The sequence below is a fragment of the Arvicanthis niloticus genome, chromosome 24 (assembly GCF_011762505.2).
Source record: "Arvicanthis niloticus isolate mArvNil1 chromosome 24, mArvNil1.pat.X, whole genome shotgun sequence".
Lineage (NCBI taxonomy): Eukaryota > Metazoa > Chordata > Mammalia > Rodentia > Muridae > Arvicanthis > Arvicanthis niloticus.
Genome location: NC_133432.1, coordinates 3,919,534 through 3,938,462, shown reverse-complemented (window position 1 = coordinate 3,938,462; position 18,929 = coordinate 3,919,534). Strand labels below are relative to the sequence as shown.

General features: G+C 54.9%; 1 protein-coding gene across 3 annotated transcripts in view; it reads left to right on the top strand.

The window, feature by feature from the left end:
- Positions 1-4,052: 4,052 nt before the first annotated feature.
- Positions 4,053-18,929, top strand: part of Kiaa1671 (KIAA1671 ortholog) — a 146,793-nt gene continuing 131,916 nt past the window's right edge. For 2 of the 3 annotated variants that reach the window (XM_076922415.1, XM_076922417.1), the window contains exon 1: positions 4,053-4,125. The gene's annotated coding sequence lies outside the window, so the exon portion shown is untranslated. Of the gene's footprint in view, positions 4,126-5,811; positions 5,976-18,929 lie in introns of those variants that run through there. The other variant, XM_076922416.1, reaches the window with a different exon arrangement.

The window sequence follows — 18,929 nt, the reverse complement described above, 5'->3', positions numbered from 1 at the left end:
CCCACAGCATCCCAGATGGGATCGAACCCAGGGCTGGTAACTGCTATCCACTGAGCCACAAGCTCCTCCTCTACCCCTCGCTCCGCAACCCCCCTCGCACGCCAGCCATCTCTCAACACATCTTCGGGTTCTGTTTATCCTCTCAGGTGATTGGCAGAGCAAGTGAGAGCAAGGATAATGGTGTCCCTGCTGTCTCAGAACCATAATTTACATCATGTCTCCTCCCGGCTCGGAGGTACGATTCAGGCCCCTGTTCTTTTGACCAAAACCCCCTGTAAGAATAGATTTCAGTTAATTAAAGAAGAAAGAAAAACCTACAAAGTTGTCTAGCAGTGAGCAACTTCCCCTGGGCCTCAGGGAAATTAAATCTTGAAGAGGGGGCACCCGGAACACGTTCCCTTTCCTTAGAAAAATCAGTGTGTCACCATGGAAACGGGAGGCGGAGTCCAAGGATGATTACGAGGGGGGCGGGGGAGGGTACGCAATGAAATAGCAAGACAAAAGCAACTTAGTGGAGAAAGGCTTGTTCTGGCTCCACAGATCCGGAGGGACACAACCCATCACGGTGGGGAGAGCATGGTGGTGGCTGGAGTCGGAGGCTGGCTGGGGAAGCAAAGAGTGGACAGGAAGTGGAGCAGGTCTTGAAACCCCAGGGCCTTCCTTTGCCCCAGTGACTCATTTCCTTCCGCCCTCCTCCTCCTAGAGCAGCGACTCTCAGCCTTCTTAACACCGGGACCCTATAACACAGTTCCTCACGCTGTGGTGACCCCCGACCATAAGACGTATTCGTTGCTACTTCATAGTTGTAACTTTGTCAGTGTTATGAATCATAATGTAAATATCTGATACGCCGTACGCTCCTAAATGACCCCCCTCCGCAGGGGTCGTGACCCACAGGTTGAGAACCGATCTAAATTTTCCTCACCCTTCCCAGACAAGGTCACCAGATACAGAACTGATATTCTAACGTATGAACCTACAGGGCACATTTCACACTCAAACCATCACAAGGCCCATCCTTGGTGACCAAAGAGTCTTGAATTGTGTCCTATGACAATGCTGGCTCTACGTGCAGTTCCATCTTGAGGGTCAGCTGTGTTTCAGTATCTGCATCGTTATGTCTGAGTATGGAATCCATCTCCAGCCGGTAATACAGAAGGCTTCTGGGTGAACTCACTGTAAAGCTAAAGTTGGAGGAATGGTCATTAAGCCGAGGATAGACCAGCTGAGAGCAAGGTCCTCCTGGTAAGGCAATACAGTACAGCGGAGGTTTGGAGGCATGAGAAAGCATTTCGAAGAATAGATTGCTCCTTACTGTCCAAAACCAAGAAGGGCTGGGATGTGGCTCAGTTGGCAGAGTGCTTGCCAGGCCAGCAGGAAGTACTGGGTCTGATCCACAGCACCCATAAACCAGGCATCGTGACACAGGACCGTGACCCTAGTACTTGGAAGGCTGAGGCAGGAGGATTGACCCAAGTTTCAGACTAGTCATATTGAAACCCTGGCAATGAAATAAAGCAAAACCCAAGACTGACTGAAACAGGGCCCTGCTAGATAGCTGTGGGCTGTAGGGCTACTGAGTCAGTAGGGGAAGCCAAGCAGCATCACCCTCTAGGACAAATGAAGCACGCTGTGCACAGCCCCACTGACCACCCGGGTGCTCAGGGGCCTCTGCATGGAGTTGGACAGTGCTACTGTGGAATCTCCATCGTTATTGCAAGTGCTGTTAGACAGAACTATCCCCACAGACTTGCTGGAGGAGGCTGATGGTGGCAGATAGGTAAAAGATTCTGGGACAGTCCCTGTGGTGTGTTGTCCTCTGTGTACCAGAACAGACAAGCCTGGGGTTCCGGCTCCGGGTAGAATGTGAAACCTGACACTCCCTGCTCAGGGTGTAATCCCTGGGTTTGCAAGGCTGGCAGCCTGTCACCTGGCAAGCACAGGAGACTGTGGAGGAGTCGAACCTGTCTCCCAGGAAGTCTCCACCCATGAGGACCCAGGTGCTTCTGGGAGTTGTAGTTTGGTTTGCTTCGGTGTTTCCTCAGCTTGGCTTGAGTTGACCGAGTGAGGAATGGGGGTGGGGTAGCCATGGGGGACATAGGAGACATATCTAGGTCTGGGGTCTGTGGGGGTGTTGGGAAAGGCCCTGTTTTGTTCCCTTCAGAGACAGACAGCGGTGGGTGGGAACTCATCTTGTCTGGGGAGCGGAGAATAACAGACATCTGGCTACCCAGAAGCATTCTGACAAAGGTTTGTAAGAAGTGGTTTGCATAAGAGATACTAGAAGTTTTGCAGAACTTCTGGAAGAGAAGAGGCACATAGTGGGGTTTCACAGATTGGCTATTCAAGCCTATCTACTCATTGAGCACCTACTATGTCCCAGCCCTGAGGTAGGCGCTGTGAATCAGGTGGGTGCCCAAGTAGCTTTCTGAAGTATCTCTAGCCAGGAGTGGACACAAACTTTTTAAATTCGATTTTATTTAATATGTTCTTGTAGGTTTTGGTTTTTCAAGAGTTACTTTGTGTAGATCTGGCTGTCTTGGAACTAGCTCTGTAGACCAGGCTGGACTCAAACTGAGAGATTTGCCTGCCTTTGCCGCCTGGTCTACAGAGCGAGTGCTGGGATTAAAGGTGTGAGCCATCACATTCAACACACCAGACATTTTTTTTATAGTAACATACAAACTCTGTATAAAAGCTATGCTTTCAGGTGGACTTTGAGGAATTTCATCTTACAGACTGACCATTTGAACTGCCTCAAAAACTTCTCCCCTGGGAATGGCAGTTATATTTGACACTCTCTGGGATAGCTCCACTTGATATGATAATTGTGTCCATGGCATCCAGATGACCCGTGCCACTGCTGGGCTCTGTCACTGTGGGCCAGAAAAGCCTCAGGTGGATCCAGGGTATTATGAAAGGTGTTAGCCCTTACTTCAAAAGGGTCAAAATTCAAAGGATTGTATGAGCTGTACACACACACACACACACACACCACCACCACCACCACCACCACCACCATCATCACCACCACCACCACCAATCGGAAGCAGAGAGGAGGCAGGAGAGTAGCAGACAGCTGTCTGGAAGCCACCCTACTGCTTGGGTCTCTGTCTCTTCTCTTGAGGTTGGGCTGGTTTACAATAAAAGAATAAACCATGTCCCATTTCCCCCTGGAGCTTGTGTCATAAATATGATTCAATCTACCCATGCGACGTTTCTCCCTAATGCTGGTGAAGCCCCATGAGAACCTGGATCCGCTGGCTGCCTCGGAGCCATCCCCAGAGCCCAGCATACAAAAGGTACTTAGCAAAGATGTGTGGGCTGGCAGGGGAAGGTTCCAATGATGTCCCAGCTACTGGGGAGAAAAGGGACTCTTAAGGAGAGAGAATGGATTGAATCCAGGAGAGAGAGAGAGAGAGAGAGAGAGAGAGAGAGAGAGAGAGAGAGAGAGAGAGCTAATCAGTAGTGGAATGCACCACTTTTGTAAGACTAGAGTTATTTTATTTTTTATTGGTTATTTTATTTATTTACATTTCAAATGTTCTCCCCCTTCCCGGTTTCCCCTCCGCAAACCCCCATCCCCTCTCCCCTCCCCACCTAGAGTTTATTTCCAACGTGGCATCCAACCTCCTCCAACTCCAGTTTCCGGGGATCTGTTGCCCTCTTCTGGCCTCTGCCAGCACTGGCACTTACGTGCACAAATACACACATCTAACAATAAAAAAAAAATCGCTTTGTTTTTAAGAGGAAGGAAAATAAAAAGAAAAAAAAAGAAAGAAACTGTGGTCGATATCATTAATGAAACGAACAAGGCAGCTGGTCAGGAATGCGCAGTAGCAGGGCCGCTGGTGGGCAGAGCTCTGTCACTCCACCGCGGGGCACACAGTAGGTGCCTTGGCCGGGACCGTGACGCAATGCCGCGTCTATCCAGCAGGGGTCGCGCTTAGCGCGGTCTTGCCGCTCCGACTCCCGAGCCCCGCCCCTCGCTGCTCTGCGCAGGCGCCACCGGGTGCGGTTGCCACGGCGACGGGGCGCTTCCCGCCCGAGCCCCGCCCCCAGCAGCGAGGCTGCGCGCGCCGCGGCAGGTGCGGGCGGGCAGGTGCGGCGCGGCGGGCCACTGCGGTAGGTGCGCGGAGGGCGCGGGGGCGCGCGGGCGGGCGCGGGGGCGCGCGCAGACGCACGGGGACGCCCACTCCTGCCCGCGGGGCCGCGTGGAAAGTTGGCAAAGTTGGCGGAGGGCGAAGCGGGGAGCGGGGAGGAGCCGCGTGCGGGGTCCGGCTGCGGACTTGGGGGGGATCCCTTGGCATCTGCGGCCGGGGAATGCCGGCGGAAGACGCCTAGGGCTGGCCCCCGCTCCCCCACGCGCGTCCGCGGCTCGCGCGTGCCTCGGGATCGCGGCGTGCAGGCCAGGGCTGACCTTCCTCTGGCCGGGAAGCCGTAGCCTTTTGCTTTCGGAGGGAGGGACGGCGCCTGTTGCAGAGAGCTGTCCCCGGAGGGCCTGCAGCTGGCGCTGGAGCCTGCGTCCTGCCCCGGGGTCGCGCCCTCCGGGGTGGCGCGCGCACTGCCCCGTCCGCGGTGACAAAGATGTGTAACTTGGACTTTCTTCCACTGGGGCGAGTTGCGGCTCCAGGCCGCGCACAGAGAAGCGCGGGGGCTGGTTAATCAGTAACCGGGACTTTAGGTGGAGGCTTCAAGCGGCCAACTTTCTCCTTGCCACCCCGTAGGGTGGGCGTGTGGCCGGGCCGGGCTCCGCAGACACCCCGTGTCTTGGTGTGTTGGGGTGGGGGGTCCCTTTAAAGGGCTTGAGGAATTGGCAGGAGCGCGCTTAGGCCCGAGAAGTGCACAGTCTGGATGCATGGTCCAGCCTGGCCTGCAGCTGTGTGCCCGGGTACGTGGGAGTCAGTGTGGACCGGCCCAGAGCAGTTCAGAATCTGCTCGTCAGGGATGGCTTTCTAGCCACCGTTAGCTTGCTCCACGTCTTTTTGATTTGTGATGTTGGGGGTGCACCCCTCACCCCAGACTCTGAGCTACACAGCCCTCCCTCAGGGGCGCCTGGTGGCTGTTCTTACTTAAGCTCAACTGAGGGCAAGGGAGCGCAGGGGCCAGTTGTCCATCCCTGGGCGTCTGACCCCTCTAGCGCCACCAGGATTCAGTTGACCAACACACAGGATGAGCTAGCTCCGACTGATGTCCGTCCATCAATCGTTCATTCACTGAACAAACGTTTCTGTGTCCAGCACTAGGCTGGAAGTCACAGCCGGGAGGAGTGAACCCAGGGTCTATCTGGACAGAGAGTGACCGAGGAGGGGCCTGTGGCTTGGGGCGAGAGGAGGGTCATGGTCTGGGGCCGAGAAGGGTGCCAGGAATTGAACTCAAGTCCTCCGGCTTGTTGGTAATCCCCTTTACCCACGGAGTCATCTCACCAGCCCATAGTACTTCTTTGAGACTCATGTTCTTTGACTGTTCTGAAGGGTCCTCTCCTCCATCCTGGGGGAGGGGCGTTGGTAATGCGGGGTTTGGCGGGGGTGGGGGTGGGGGGAGCATATCCAGGGATGGGTCTGATTGTGTGAGCTCAGGGCGTGAGCCCAGGTGGATTATTGTCACGATAGCCTGTGTCATCAGAACGGTTCCCGGGAGCAGGTGCCTTACCCACTGTGTGTGTGTGGGGGGGGAGGTCAAAGGTGACACTTGGGCTGAGCCTTGAGGGCTGGGTAGGAGGTAGGGCAGAGGCAAGGCCTCACTCCTGGTCCTGCCCAGAGTGTAAGGCGTGTTGAGCGAATAAAAGACCTTTACACCCCTGGTCTGCATAGGAAGGCTTGGGACTGAGGGGATCAGATCCCTGCCTGGAGTCGCACATTCCTGCCCCTACCCGCTTCAGATTGCGGGAGTGTGGATTAAGGCCTGCCGCTTCTCTCGGGGACTTGATGGGTGTTTGGAGCCGGTGAGGCAGGATTGCAGAGAAAGCACCAGAGGTAAATCAAGGGGGGCTTCCTGGAGGAGGCAGGAGAGAGGCCAGCCAGGCACCACGGGAGGGTCCAGGAGGATGTAGGGAAGGTCGAGCTGCTGATGTACATACGTCAGGCCCCAGCCTGAGTCCTTCTGTCTGTCCCCTCTCCGTTCTTCATGACAGTCTTCTCAGTCTTCTCAGGCAGTGTTGGCTTTGGAGAGTCCACCAGTCCCACCCGTGAGCATCTCCTGAAATGGAAGCCTGGGGTGGGGGTCGGGGTAGCCTCGAACCTCCCAACTCTGCATGTCCCTATATAGCTAGGTGTGGCCGCCCACTGCCCACACCCTGGCTGCTGGCCTGGGTAGCGGATCGCTGCTTGAGTGGAGGGCTGGACACAAGAAGGGATATCTCATGGAAACTCTTATGGGGGAGCATCGCTGGGCCTGAGAACTCGGGGCTGTGCTGTCCCTGGGAATCCTCTAGTCAGCTGTGTGGGCGGAGGGTGTGACGCCTACCAGGAAGCAGTTAAGGACTTGACTTTGGGGCCTGAGTTAGCCCTGTCCTTCTTGGTAATCGGGCGGTTAGGTGACCTTTGAAACGTTTACAGCCGCGTCTCTGTTGAGACGAGGAAAATATCCTCAAAGTATGAGCGCTGACTGCGTGCGCCGGAGTCGGCTGCGCTGGCCGCTACAATACTCCAGGAAATGGGAGTGTCTGACCACAGATGCCCTGCTGGACATCGGGAGCCGCACTTCCCAGCCCCTCTTGGTCCTCCCAAGGCTTCCCGTGCACAGAACCTAACTCCTCCTGAGCCCCCGTCCCATCTGCCAACCCTGACGGCTGCTTTCAGATCTGCTCTGCCCTAGCATTAAGTCCTGGCTTTTATCTGCTGTGTGACTGCAGTCTGGTGTGTTAACGTCCCTGGGCCCATTTCCTTTGTAAGTGAGGCAAATGACTTACCGCTGAGGGCGGCTGTGGGGACCGAAAAGGACCTGGCAGGTGTGTGTTGGTCCTAACTGGACAGAGAAGGTGCTCGGTGAACAGCCAGGGTGGGGGTCTGAGGGTCAGGGCAAAGACCGATCAAAACTAGCATCCGGAGCTGCAGCTGGTTCTTTGTCTTCCCGGTGGCAGCAGGATGGCGCCTGCAGCCCCACAGGCCCCACGGTAGGGAAGGGCAGAGCCCTGGAGGTTGTGTGGAGTTTGGCAGCCTGTGGGCTGGACGGGCTGATCTCTCTGAAGCGCGCACGCGCGCGCGGCTCCTGTGTCAGTTTGCCTTTTCTGTGGTCGCTCTGTGTAACAAGCGTCTCCCAGATGAGCGGCTTTTAAACATAGGCTCGTTCTTGCACTCGGGTCAGTGAGCGGCTTGGCTGATCTGTCCTCTGACAGCAGTGCGGTGTGCTCTTCAGGGGGGTGGGACAGCAGGTGTGCAGGGGTGGACAGCAGGTCTGCAGGGTGGACAGCAGATGTGCAGGGTGGACAGCAGGTGTGCAGGGGTGTGAGAGCAGGTGTATAGGGAGAAAGCGAGATAGCCTTGTGTCTGTCCTTTTCTGTAAGTCCCCACAAGTAAGTGATTCCCCTCCTGCATTAGTGAGCCCAGTGTGTTCCCTCGTGCAGGCCGAGCAGGTCGCTGCTGACAACTGCATCCCACTGTGGTCACAAGCGCAGGGGCCGAGGGTCGGAATCAGCCCATGATCCGGGTGGGAGCAGTGGACCCAGAGCTAGGCTGAGGGAGGGAGGGGCACGAGTTACGAAGCAGAAACAGCCTCAGTTTCCTTATTTGGAACACGGTACTGGCAGCCTCTGGCCCTGGCCTCGCTGCCGTGAGCCGGTGGACCCAGTTCAGTCCCCGCTCGGCCTCCAATGAACCTTATCTCATGACTTAGTTTCTCTAAGTAGTCAAGGCTGGTCTTGAACGCCTGACCCTCCTGCCTCAGCCTCCCGGGTTCTGGGATCATAATTCTGAGTGGCCTCTCAGTCTGTTCTCTGAGGGACACGGGTCCTGTGTTTGTTCCCGGAAAGGATCTTGGCGTGTTTGGCAGGAGAGAGACTGTCCAGGTTCAAATCCCAGCTCTGCCACTTGCTGGCTGTGTGGCTTTGGGCTGGCTGCTGAACCTCTCTGGACGTGTTTCCGCACTTGTGGGATGGTAGCCATCTCAGGCTGGCTCAGGAGCTCTGCCTGCATCAGTGTGACAGGGAGACCCTTGAAGGACCTTGCCTGAGTGCTGACGTGGAGTGGTTTTGTTTTGGTCTGGCAGCGCTGGAGACGGACTGTAGGGCTTCCGGCATGGCGGACTAAGTGACATCTCTTGTCTCTCTACTTGCTCAGGCTGCTCTGGAACTCTCCACCCTGGTGTCTTAGCCTCCCAGGTATCTAAAATTACAGGCCCGTGGTGCCAGACCAAGCAGGATGGTTATTGTTGGCTGTGGTACGCTTAGTCTGGGAGGCCCAGAGAGGTTGCTTGCCTTCCAGGGAACCACCAGCACCGTGAGGACAGAAGTGAAGTGACAGATGTAGTCCGGGCTTCTGTCCCTGCTGCAGCTGGCCGACTGCCTATCTGTGGGTTGTGAGATTCTTCTCCACCCAATCTTAGAAGGGACAGAGCCCCATGACCAACTGCTCGGCCCTGATCTGGCAGGGAATCGCAGGGAGAAGTCACCATGTTGTCCATCCAGGAGGCGTGCAGGTTTCTGGGGACCTCCATTGGCCGTGAATGATCGCGGGGGTGGGGGTGGAGAGCCTGGGTGAGCCCCTGATAGGGGCTGAGCTGGATGTGTGAGTGTAGTGTGGGTGTGCTGTGTGACCCCAGGTAGCTGGCTTGACCTCTCTGTGTGCTTCCCCATCTGTGAAGTGAGTCTGAAGGATCGGGGAGGATTGCCCTTAGCCTTGTGCGTAATGGCCTCTGTTTTAGCCTCTCTGGAAGTCTGGGAGAGGCGGTGGCTCCCCTCCTGTGCCAACACCTAGCTGTCGGCAAGGATGGCAGTGTCTGTGGAGAAGTAACAGGGTGGACATTTTCCCTGCCTGTGGCTCTGTGTCCGTCTGGACATAGATCTACTTGAGAGAAACTCACCCGTGGCTGCCAGGAAGGGGGACTGTGGGTCCCTGCAGCCTGACTGCAGTTCCCTCACCCTCTGGTCTCCCCTGTCACCACGCAGTCTGGGCTGAACAGAATGCTTAGCTGGGGCTCAGTGCTGTGTGGCTTCAGGCAAGTGCTTCAGCCTCTCTGAGCCTCTGCTCATTTGCAGAACAAAGAACAGGCTCTGGAGAGGTGGCTCAGCGGCAGGAAGGCCTCTTGCTGCCAGTTCAGTCTGTCTAACCTACAAGACAAGCGAGCAGGAGAGAACCAGCTCCTACCAGCTGTCCTCGAGGCACGGCACGCACACGCCACCCCTTCCCCCACCCCCATCAACCAATCAGTCAATCAATCAATCTAATAGAAATTCTAAAGACAGATAACCGTAGATGTCCCCTGTGATGTTCTAGGACCTCGTGACTTGCGTAATAACGATACGGGGCCCGTTTCACGCAGCGCTCGGCTTGGAGCCTGTTTCTTTAATGCTCGCGACCGATATCAAGCTCTGACTTTTAAATCTCCCTTGTTTGCACCGCCAGCAGAAATGGGGACGGCGGCAGCCATAAAATAATTAATCATTAACCCCCGGGGGTGGCTCACGCCTGTAATCCCAGCACGCGAGAGGGAGACCCGGAGGGACTGCCCGTGAGTTTGAGGCTAGCCTGGGCTATGTGGTGAATTTGGTGCGGTACCCACAGCAGCCTGTGTTGCATCTGTTACGTAGGCGAGAGGGTGACCAAACTCCCAGAGCGTCCTGTCAGGTGTGGCGGGCGGAGGGACGGGCTCGTCTTGCGTGGCTCTAACCCTTTGGAGAAGCTGGACCACTTCCCCCAGGTCAGGACGGCAGGTTCATACTGCCCACTCGTTGGGCTTTTTATGTTTGTTTGCTTCCTTCCCCTGTGGCTACAGGCCTTTCCAGGGTTTGAACTGTCCATCCAAGGAGAGAGTGTGCAGGATGTCCCAGCAGGAGAGGCCAGTGGCTCTGGCTATCCAGGGTCACCCTGTGAACTTCACAGCCTGGCCTGTTGGGACATGAAGCCCAGGCTTGGCAGGCTTTGCCCTCTGAGACTGTCTAGGGCATTGGGCGGGCTGGGGAGGGAACTCCCAGGGACCTTTGGCTTGGGACCCCGCCCAAGTTCATCTTTCACTTGAGGCCGGGCTCAGCTGGTTGTTAGCGTGTCAGGGAAGGGCCCGAGGCTGGGGCCAGTGAGGATTAAAGTGTATTAGAAGGTTCCCAGTGTGGGCCTCTCTGCGCTGTGCCATGGTGAGCTTCTCCTCTCTCTGGTGCTAGCAGATAGAGAGCCAAGTGAGTCTCCTGCCACACCCCCAGGAAGGATCTAAGCCAGCCCTTTAAAAGGCAGGGCCTGGGGGAACCACAGTTTGCCCAGGATGTGCTGTGTGCCAAGTCTCTAGCTTGGGAGGTGTTGTGTTCTGCGTCTTCTTGTCACCCTCAGAGTGACTCAGACAGTCGTCGGCATCATTAACCTTTTCATGGGAGAGCTGACTGAGGTGTGGAACTTCAGGAGAGATGCCTGTCTGCTTCAGCTTAGGGACCAGAGCTTGTCTGTCTGTCCTGGGAGGTCCTAAATCCAGACAGTGTTCTGCCTTCTCCGGGGACAGTGGGCCTGTTTTATGTTTGTTACTTACTGAGCACCTGCTGTGATTCAGGTCCTAGGCTAGGCCCTTGTCACCATGGAGGAGAGACATGGAGACAGAGAGCCATTTCCAGGGCAGTGTCTAGGGTCCAGCCTTGGTCCTGTCTCCCGTTGAGCCTTGAGCCCAAACTGTTTCCGCTGTGCCCTTAGGACTTGGTTAGAATGTGCCAGCGATAGGTGACACTGTTCCTCCTGGAGAGGCGAGATGGCCTGGATACTCTCAGATTTAACTTCAGAGTGATGCCTGTGAGCCGTGCTCTCCTCCACAGCCCATCTGTCCTGCTTTCCTTCAGTTCACTCAAAAGTGGGTGGGTGAGTGGAGGGAGGGAGACGGCCCAAAGCCGGAAGAATTTTCGGAATGCCCAGAATGCTGGCTGACCCAGCCAGCAGGTGTGAGCCATCTTTCCCAGCTTTGGTGGGGTTCAGCCGGCATCCGCAAGGCTGCTGGGTGTACTGCCCACTTCTCAGTCTGAGGCCTGAGTCACCCCTGGGAGGTGGCTCTTCTAGGGGTGACCCCACCCTACTCGGAGCCACAGAACCTGGGGTCACAGGTGTGCATGTTAGGGCTTGTGGAGGATGGGTACCGCTGCGGCTCTGTTAAGGTGGGTGGTGATGGGTAAAGCTCCTACTGTGTGAGGTAAAGCTCCTACTGTGTGCGCAGGGCTCCTTCATTGCATGGTTATGTGTCCCTCAGCCTGAAGGTGCCATGAGGGTGCTGTGTAGCACACCAATGTGTGGCCAGTCTTCTGTTTTCTGTGCAGTTGTCTCTATGTGCTTCTGCCTTAGAATGCAGCCATCCCTTACTTGGGCGAGCAGCTCCCTTAACTGGGTGAGCAGTGTTCCAATCTCAGACTCCTCTGTCTGACATGGAGCAGTGAGACAGAAGAGAAGGCCTGTAACCATATTTCCTAAAGATTCCACACCGATAGCATGCGTTTTAACTGAAAGATGTCCACGCACGCCATAGGATGGGACTTCATTCTTTGGAAACTCTCAGCTGTGAGGCCCTGGGCACCTCACTTCTTCCTCAGTTTCTCTTCTGTAAAGCAAAGTCCCAAGAATCCCGTTTGTTAATACCTGTTTTTCTTTTTAAATGAGTTATTATTTTTATTTTATGTTTGTTGTGTATGTTTTATGTATGTTGTGTGTGAGGGTATTGGAGTCTCTGGAAGTGGAGTTATAGAAGTTATGAGCTGTCATGTGGGTGCTGGGAATCGAACCCCAGTCCTCTGAAGAACAGCTTAGCACCCAATACCCTCCATCCTTACAGGTTGTCATTTTACATGGCTGCATACTTTTCCTTAATTTGAGTGGACCAACTCCTAGAATTCTGTAAACTGTAACTGGCAGGAGTGGGTAGGGTCAGGTGGGGACCACAGCAGATTTCTAAGGCTATAGCTTCATAGGCATTGTCCTTAGCTCATGGTGTGGGAGCAGTGCAGACTGGGACTTCATCCCTTCCTGGCCAGCACACTAGGTTCCTTCATGAGCCGGGCCTGATCACCATCACTGAGGATGCTTCCTGTCCCTGCCGAGGCCTGGCCGGCATCCAAGTTCTAACCGCTGGACCGTCAGGAGGTGGTCCGTGTAAGATGAGCTCCCGAGAACCGTCTGCCTCCTCCCCTGGCTGCGGAAGCTGCTTCCGGAGGACTGGCTGGGCCGGCTGCTCGTGCCATAGAGATCTGGAAGGGCAGAGAGAGGAGAGGGTGTGGGGAGCCACAGGGCAGGGTGGAGGATGGAGTCAGGTTCTCAGAGGTGAGTTGGGGGCCGGGGTATCTGCAGGGGGTTGACATGGTGTGACCTTGGATGTGATGTTGTAATCTCTCAGTCCGTCCTCAGTTTCCTCTGTGTGACACGGGGCTGAGCTGGGGTCTCAGCCTCTCTTGCCTTGCTTGGCACGTAGGCCAGACCCTTTCTTGCCTTCCCCTCCCCCAGCCTGCCCATCTGTACCAGCTCTGGTGCTGACTCAGCTGGCCCTGCTCAGTGCTTGTTTCTCTCACTAACTTCCTCCAATAAATCTGGGTCACCCTCATCAGTGTCAGTGGCCGGCCCTGGCTGTAGGTGGCTCGGAATTATTTATTAATTCGCTGTTTACTTATACATTTTGTGTGCGCATTGGGTGGTGTACGTGTGTGTGTGCGCGCGTGCATGACCGTGCTGACCTGGGCATGAGCATGTGGAAGTCAGGGGCCAGCCTCGGTTGTCCCCCACTCCCCTCGCTGTCTCTCACTGAACCCGGCTGGCTGGCCACTGAGCCCCGGGGATCCAGCTGTCTGACCCCAGTTGCTAGAGTCATTAATAACCACACGCCATTATGCTGGCTTTTCCGTGGGTGCTGGGATCCCAACTCAGGTTCTCATGTCTGTGTGGCAGAGCTTCACCCCAGCGTCCCCCCATCCTTGCCAAGTTGGTCTCTGTCTGCTCAGCTCATGGAAGAGGCCCGCTGGGAACCACCTTGGCCATCGCTGCCTTTGCTAGTAAGGTCTAGCTAGGGTCCATGCTGTGGCCTCTGCATCTCACCGACCGGCGTGACCTGCTGGAGTGTTCTTGCACCTAAGAAGCCCATTGCCTGGCTGACCCTCAGCAAGTTCCTAGCTGATCTTCAGGGACTTGATGCTGGGTTGGGGGGTCTCTCAAGATGGAAGCAGGATTTCTGTGCCCTTGAGATCTGAAGTTCAGACCCCAGCCTCGTGTTTCCCAGCCTGTGACCAGACAGACAGACAGACAGACAGACAGAGGTTCTGACATGAGAACCTGAGCCTGAACTCTACATTAAGAAAGGAAACTCCTTCAGTTCCTGTGGCACCAAGAGCCACCTCCAAGTATCCAATCAGCAGAGTGGGTTGAGGAGGTTCGTGAGTCCTCTGGTTCTGCCACACACACAGACACACACAGACACACACACAGACACACACACACAGACACACACATAGACACACACACACACACAGACACACACACACACAGACACACACAGACACACACAGACACACACACAGACACACACACAGACACACACAGACACACACACAGAGAGAGAGAGAGAGAGAGAGAGAGACATAGACACCCATAGACACACACAGACACATGTAGACATACATAGACACACAATACACATAGACACAGACATAGACACACATAGACACAGACATAGACACACATAGACACAGACACACGTAGACACAACACACACACACAGACACATACACACATAGACACATACAGACACACATAGACACACAGAAACACAAACACACATAGACACACAGGCACACAGACACATACACAGACACACACAGAGATACATGTAGACACATGTAGACACACGTAGACACACAATACACACACAGAGACACACACAGACACACATAGACACATACAGACACACATAGACATACACAGACACACAAACACACATAGACACACAGGCACACATACACAGACACACACAGACATATATAGACATACACATACACACAGACACACACATACACAGACACACACACAAACACACATAGACATACATAGACATACACAGACACACACACAGACGCACACAGACACATGTAGACACACATAGACACACAATATACACACAGACACACACAGACACAGACACACACACACAGAGACACACACACACAGACACACACATAGACACACACAGACTCACAGACACACACAGACACACAATACACACACAGACACACATAGACATACACAGACACACACACACACACAGACACACACACATACACAGACACACAAACACACATCGACACACAGGCACACATACACAGACACACACAGACACACATAGACACACACAGACACTCTCAGATCGCTCCACTGGGCTGTACTTGAACTAGTCTCAGAGTCACCGCCCCACAGTGAAAACAGCCAGTCACGGCATCCAAGTAGAAGGTAACTCTGATAACACAAACAGGAAAGCAAACAGCACCCCAGTCCCTGGGCATTGCTCTCACTGTGAGCTTCACGCCTGAGGCCCGGCACTCTCTGTTCTGGTGGTCAGCTCAGGCTGGGTACTCTCACCTCCACACATAGCAGGAGGTTATGAGGGGGTGGAGGAGGGAGAGGGGAGACCTGGGAGGGCAGCTGGTGGCTGGCACGTGTCCTGTGGGTGTTGGTGATACACCGCCAGGGCATCCTCTGCCCCACGGCAGAACCTTAGAAGGATGCAAGAAGCTTTTATCAGTAGGATCCTTGAGCTGGGAGATATCACTGCCAAGGTTGGGCTCTGAGCCTCGGGCACAGGTCAGGACGCTGGAAGACAGACAACAGAGGAAGCTTCTGTGTCCTCGCTGTGGGCCACTGGTCTAATGACTGGTTCTACTTGGCGATCTATTTGCTGTGTGACCTTGTGTGAGGTCCTTGACCTCTCTGAGCTTCTTTCAAGTACTCACTGGGCACCTGCATGGGTCAGCTCTGCTGGTTGCCGCAGGGAGCACACAACAGAGATGGTGTTTATGGGTGTTTATGGGATGTTTATGGGATGGAGGGAGGAGCAAGTGCACCTGAGAGCTAGGCTTTCCTGGTTCATGGCTGTATGTCCTCTTTCTGGTAAGGACAGCAGTCATAGGTAACGGTCACCTGACCTCATTAAGAGCCGTTTGGGGCTGGGGTGATAGTTCAGCAAGGTGCTTACCGCGCAAGAAGGCGGAGCCACGTGCTGGGATTGGAGGCTTAAGTGTGCACATGTGTATGTGTGTGGAGTGGAGGGCGGATGTCTGGAGCTTGCGGGCAGCCCAGCCTCACCTAGTCGGTGAGCTCCAGGTCCCAGGGAGAGACCCTGTCTCAAAAATAAGAGCGAAAACCAGAAGATAAACAAACAAACCCAGCAGGCAGCATGGAGGTTGCCCTTTCACACACACACACACACACACACAGACACACACAGACACACACACTCACACCCACGCATATACACAGACACATTCACAGACACATGCACACACAGATAGACACAGACACGTATGCACAGACACACCCTCACACATATACAGACACAGACACACACAAATTCACAGACACACAGATACATACACACAGACATTTGTGCAGACAGACACACACAGATACACTGACACTCACATATACACAGATGTGCACACATGCATACATATACACAGACACACAGACACACTCTCAACATGCATGCATACAGACACATACACACAAACACACCCAAACACACATGCACACACACACACACACACACACACTCAGACACACAGAAAGACACATATAGACACACAGACACACAGACACACACACACACACACACACACACACACACACACACACACACACACACACAAGCTCCAATCCCTAATGCACAGGCTTACTCGTTTTCCTTGGGTGTTTGTTACTTTGGAGACAGGGTCTCATGTAGCCCAGGCTAGGCCTTAAACTTGTTATGTAGCTGAGGATAACCCTGACCTCCTGATTGAGCTACTGAGCCCCGTTTTCCTAGTGCTGGGGTAAGGACTGAGGGCATCATGCATGCCAGGCTGGTTCTCTGCACTGGGCCGCACCCCAGCCCTGCTCCGGTTCTTCTATTCTTACTCCCTTGGTGGAAGGCCCAGCCAGCCCTGCTGTCACCCCAGGAGATGGCAGCCCAGAGAGAGTGAGCTCTTTTCCCAGGCTCACACAGCTGGGATGAGAATTAGAGGTTGCGGCCAGTTCTGTGTGTGCCACAGGCCTGAAGGTGGAGGTCACCTCAGACGTCCTCAGGACATCCTGGGGAAAGGCCCCAGACGTCCTGGCTTACATATCCCTTCCTGCTAGGAGGCTAGTTCTCACCATCAATGTGGTTTGCTCCCTTTTGTGGAGGAGCATCAGGGAGCCTGACCACCTGCCACCCACCCCGGAGTGTCCGGAAGGACTCAGATGGGAGTCTTGGTTCCAGAACTAAAGGCCAAGCCAGGAGGATCTGACTGCCCAGCCCTAGTGAACCACTTCCCCAGCCCTGAGTGTGCAAGGGCACTGTGTTTGCCCTCCAGGACCTGAGACAGCCGAGGTGCCCTTCCCAGGTGTGGGTGTGCCCACTTGCCCCTGAGCCAACCTTGTTCACAGAGTCTGAAATTCCCAGGGTGGTGAAAGGCCTGTTTTTCAGGGCAGTACAGTTACTTTAACTCTTGTTCCTGTCTATCAAGGAGGGAGACTGGAGATTGGGAAGGACCAGTTGCCTCTGCCTGCTGCGCATCCCACAGGAGTGCCCTCCCCCATTTCCTTAAGGTTTCCTTGCTGTGTGCTCAAGTAGCGCGAGGTCCTTCTGGAGAAAGCTGAACAGTGATTCCCAAGGGGGGGGGGGCGTCCCTGTGCGCATGTCTGTCTCCCCCCACCCCCCACCCCGTGTTACTGGCTACCCGTGCTGCGTGGAGAAAAGAAGTTAAAGTTGGTTGCGGATCTGAGGGCCATTTCCTTCCTCCTCGAGAAAGGTCTGTGTGAATGAATCATGTCCTCTCTTTAAATTTCTTAGCCGACAAATGTCAAGGCCTCGCTGGCACTGCCGGATGGGATGGAGGCCTCCTCAGCGGATGTCGGGCAGCGATGGACTCCGGATGCCCTAAGGGGTGGCACTGGTGGCTCCTTGGGAGCCATGTCCCTCTGTGTATTCCTAACATTCACCCACCCACCAGCGTGTCCGCTGCAAGCCTTGGGACGCACACTGGGTCCTGGGTTCTCGGCTACTGTTTTCACAGGAACCGGGACCTGTCCTGGAGAAGTCTTGCAAGGCCAGAGCCCTGGAGCTCACAGACTGGATGCTGAGGTTTTGGGAAAACACTGGCCCCTCGTTTATTTCCGCTGGGAGGCACAGTGCAGGGTCACAGTCCTGAAGACCCAGGGGCTTCATGGGTCTCTTCATTCTTTCTGCATGGACTCTGCCTGGGAGGCTGGCCCTCACATCCAGTCTGTCCCATTTCCCATGGGCCCTGCGCTCTGGGTCCACTGTCTGGGAAGCCGTCCCTTGGCAGGCTCCTCCTCCATATGTAGGTCTGAGCCTGGGTCCCTTATCCCCTTTTCCAGGATGCCTGAAGGTTGGGTTAAGACTGTGGGAGTGTAGACCTGGACCCCACCCCCTGACCTCTAACCCTTCCACGTTGCCCAACCCCCTGCCAGTTCTCCTCCCGAAGCACACCGACATCACTGCCTAGAAGGTTCTTTTTTAACAAGCTCTTGCAGAGTGACCGGTCCTTCAGTCTCACAGGTGGCCTCATCCTCCTCTGGCGCGCTCTGACCGAGGAGCCTGGGTGTTTAACATTCTGGATTCTGGGCCTCAGGAATTCAGGGCTGGTCGGGGCTCTAGGGGAATCATCTGGCACCGGAGAGAGTGGGAGGAGGGCCGACCCTGACTAGGAAAGGGAGGGTCCTGGGTGGGGAAGCTTGTATTTGGGTGAGTTCCCACTGCCGAGCCCGAGCCCTTCACTGTCTCTCAGAAAACACTGCTATTGTCTGATTTCCAGCTCTGGAGGGGAGGGCGAGGGGACCTCTGCCAAAGGGACGTTTGTTTATTTGAGCATTGGATGTGAGTGGTTGTCCTCCTAAGACCTTGGCTCCAGGAGCCTCATTGGGGTTTGTGGATGGGACAGATGGCAGCAAACCACACTCTGCCTCTTTGTTTAGCGTTAAAAACAAGGTTTTTGCTAGAACCTGGTGCTCTGGAAACAGCAGAACCCCCCCCCCCCGAGGCCTCCCCCATCAGACAAGCACAGCGCTGCTTCAGAGGCCTCCCCCATCAGACAAGCAAAGGCCTCCTCGATCAGAAGAGCACACCGCTGCTCTGCCAGGGTGGGGAGGCATTTTGCAGGGTGCGGATTTTGCAAATCTTTGTGTGTGTGTGTGTGTGTGTGTGTGTGTGTGTATTCTTTTCAATTTTGCAGAGCCACAGATATGTCCCGCTTTGCGGACGCCCTTTCGGCCTAGCGTCATCACGTTAGCTGCTTTGTGAGCTTCCCTTGGGATAGTTTAATCCCAAGCCAGGATGCCCCAGCCTGTTTAGCTGCTCCCCAGTCTCCTGGCAGTCACATTCCTTTAGCCTTGTGCCCCAGTGCCTCTGCTTTTTACCCTGGTGTACTGCAAGGGAAGGGCCCATTCTTCCCATGACTTCCCTACCACAGGGCCTTCACATTGACTCCTCTATTTCCCTGTGTGTGTGTGTTGTATGTGTGTGTATTCATGTGTTATTTCCCTTGTTGTATGTATTTGTGTGTTGTGTGTATGCATGTGCTG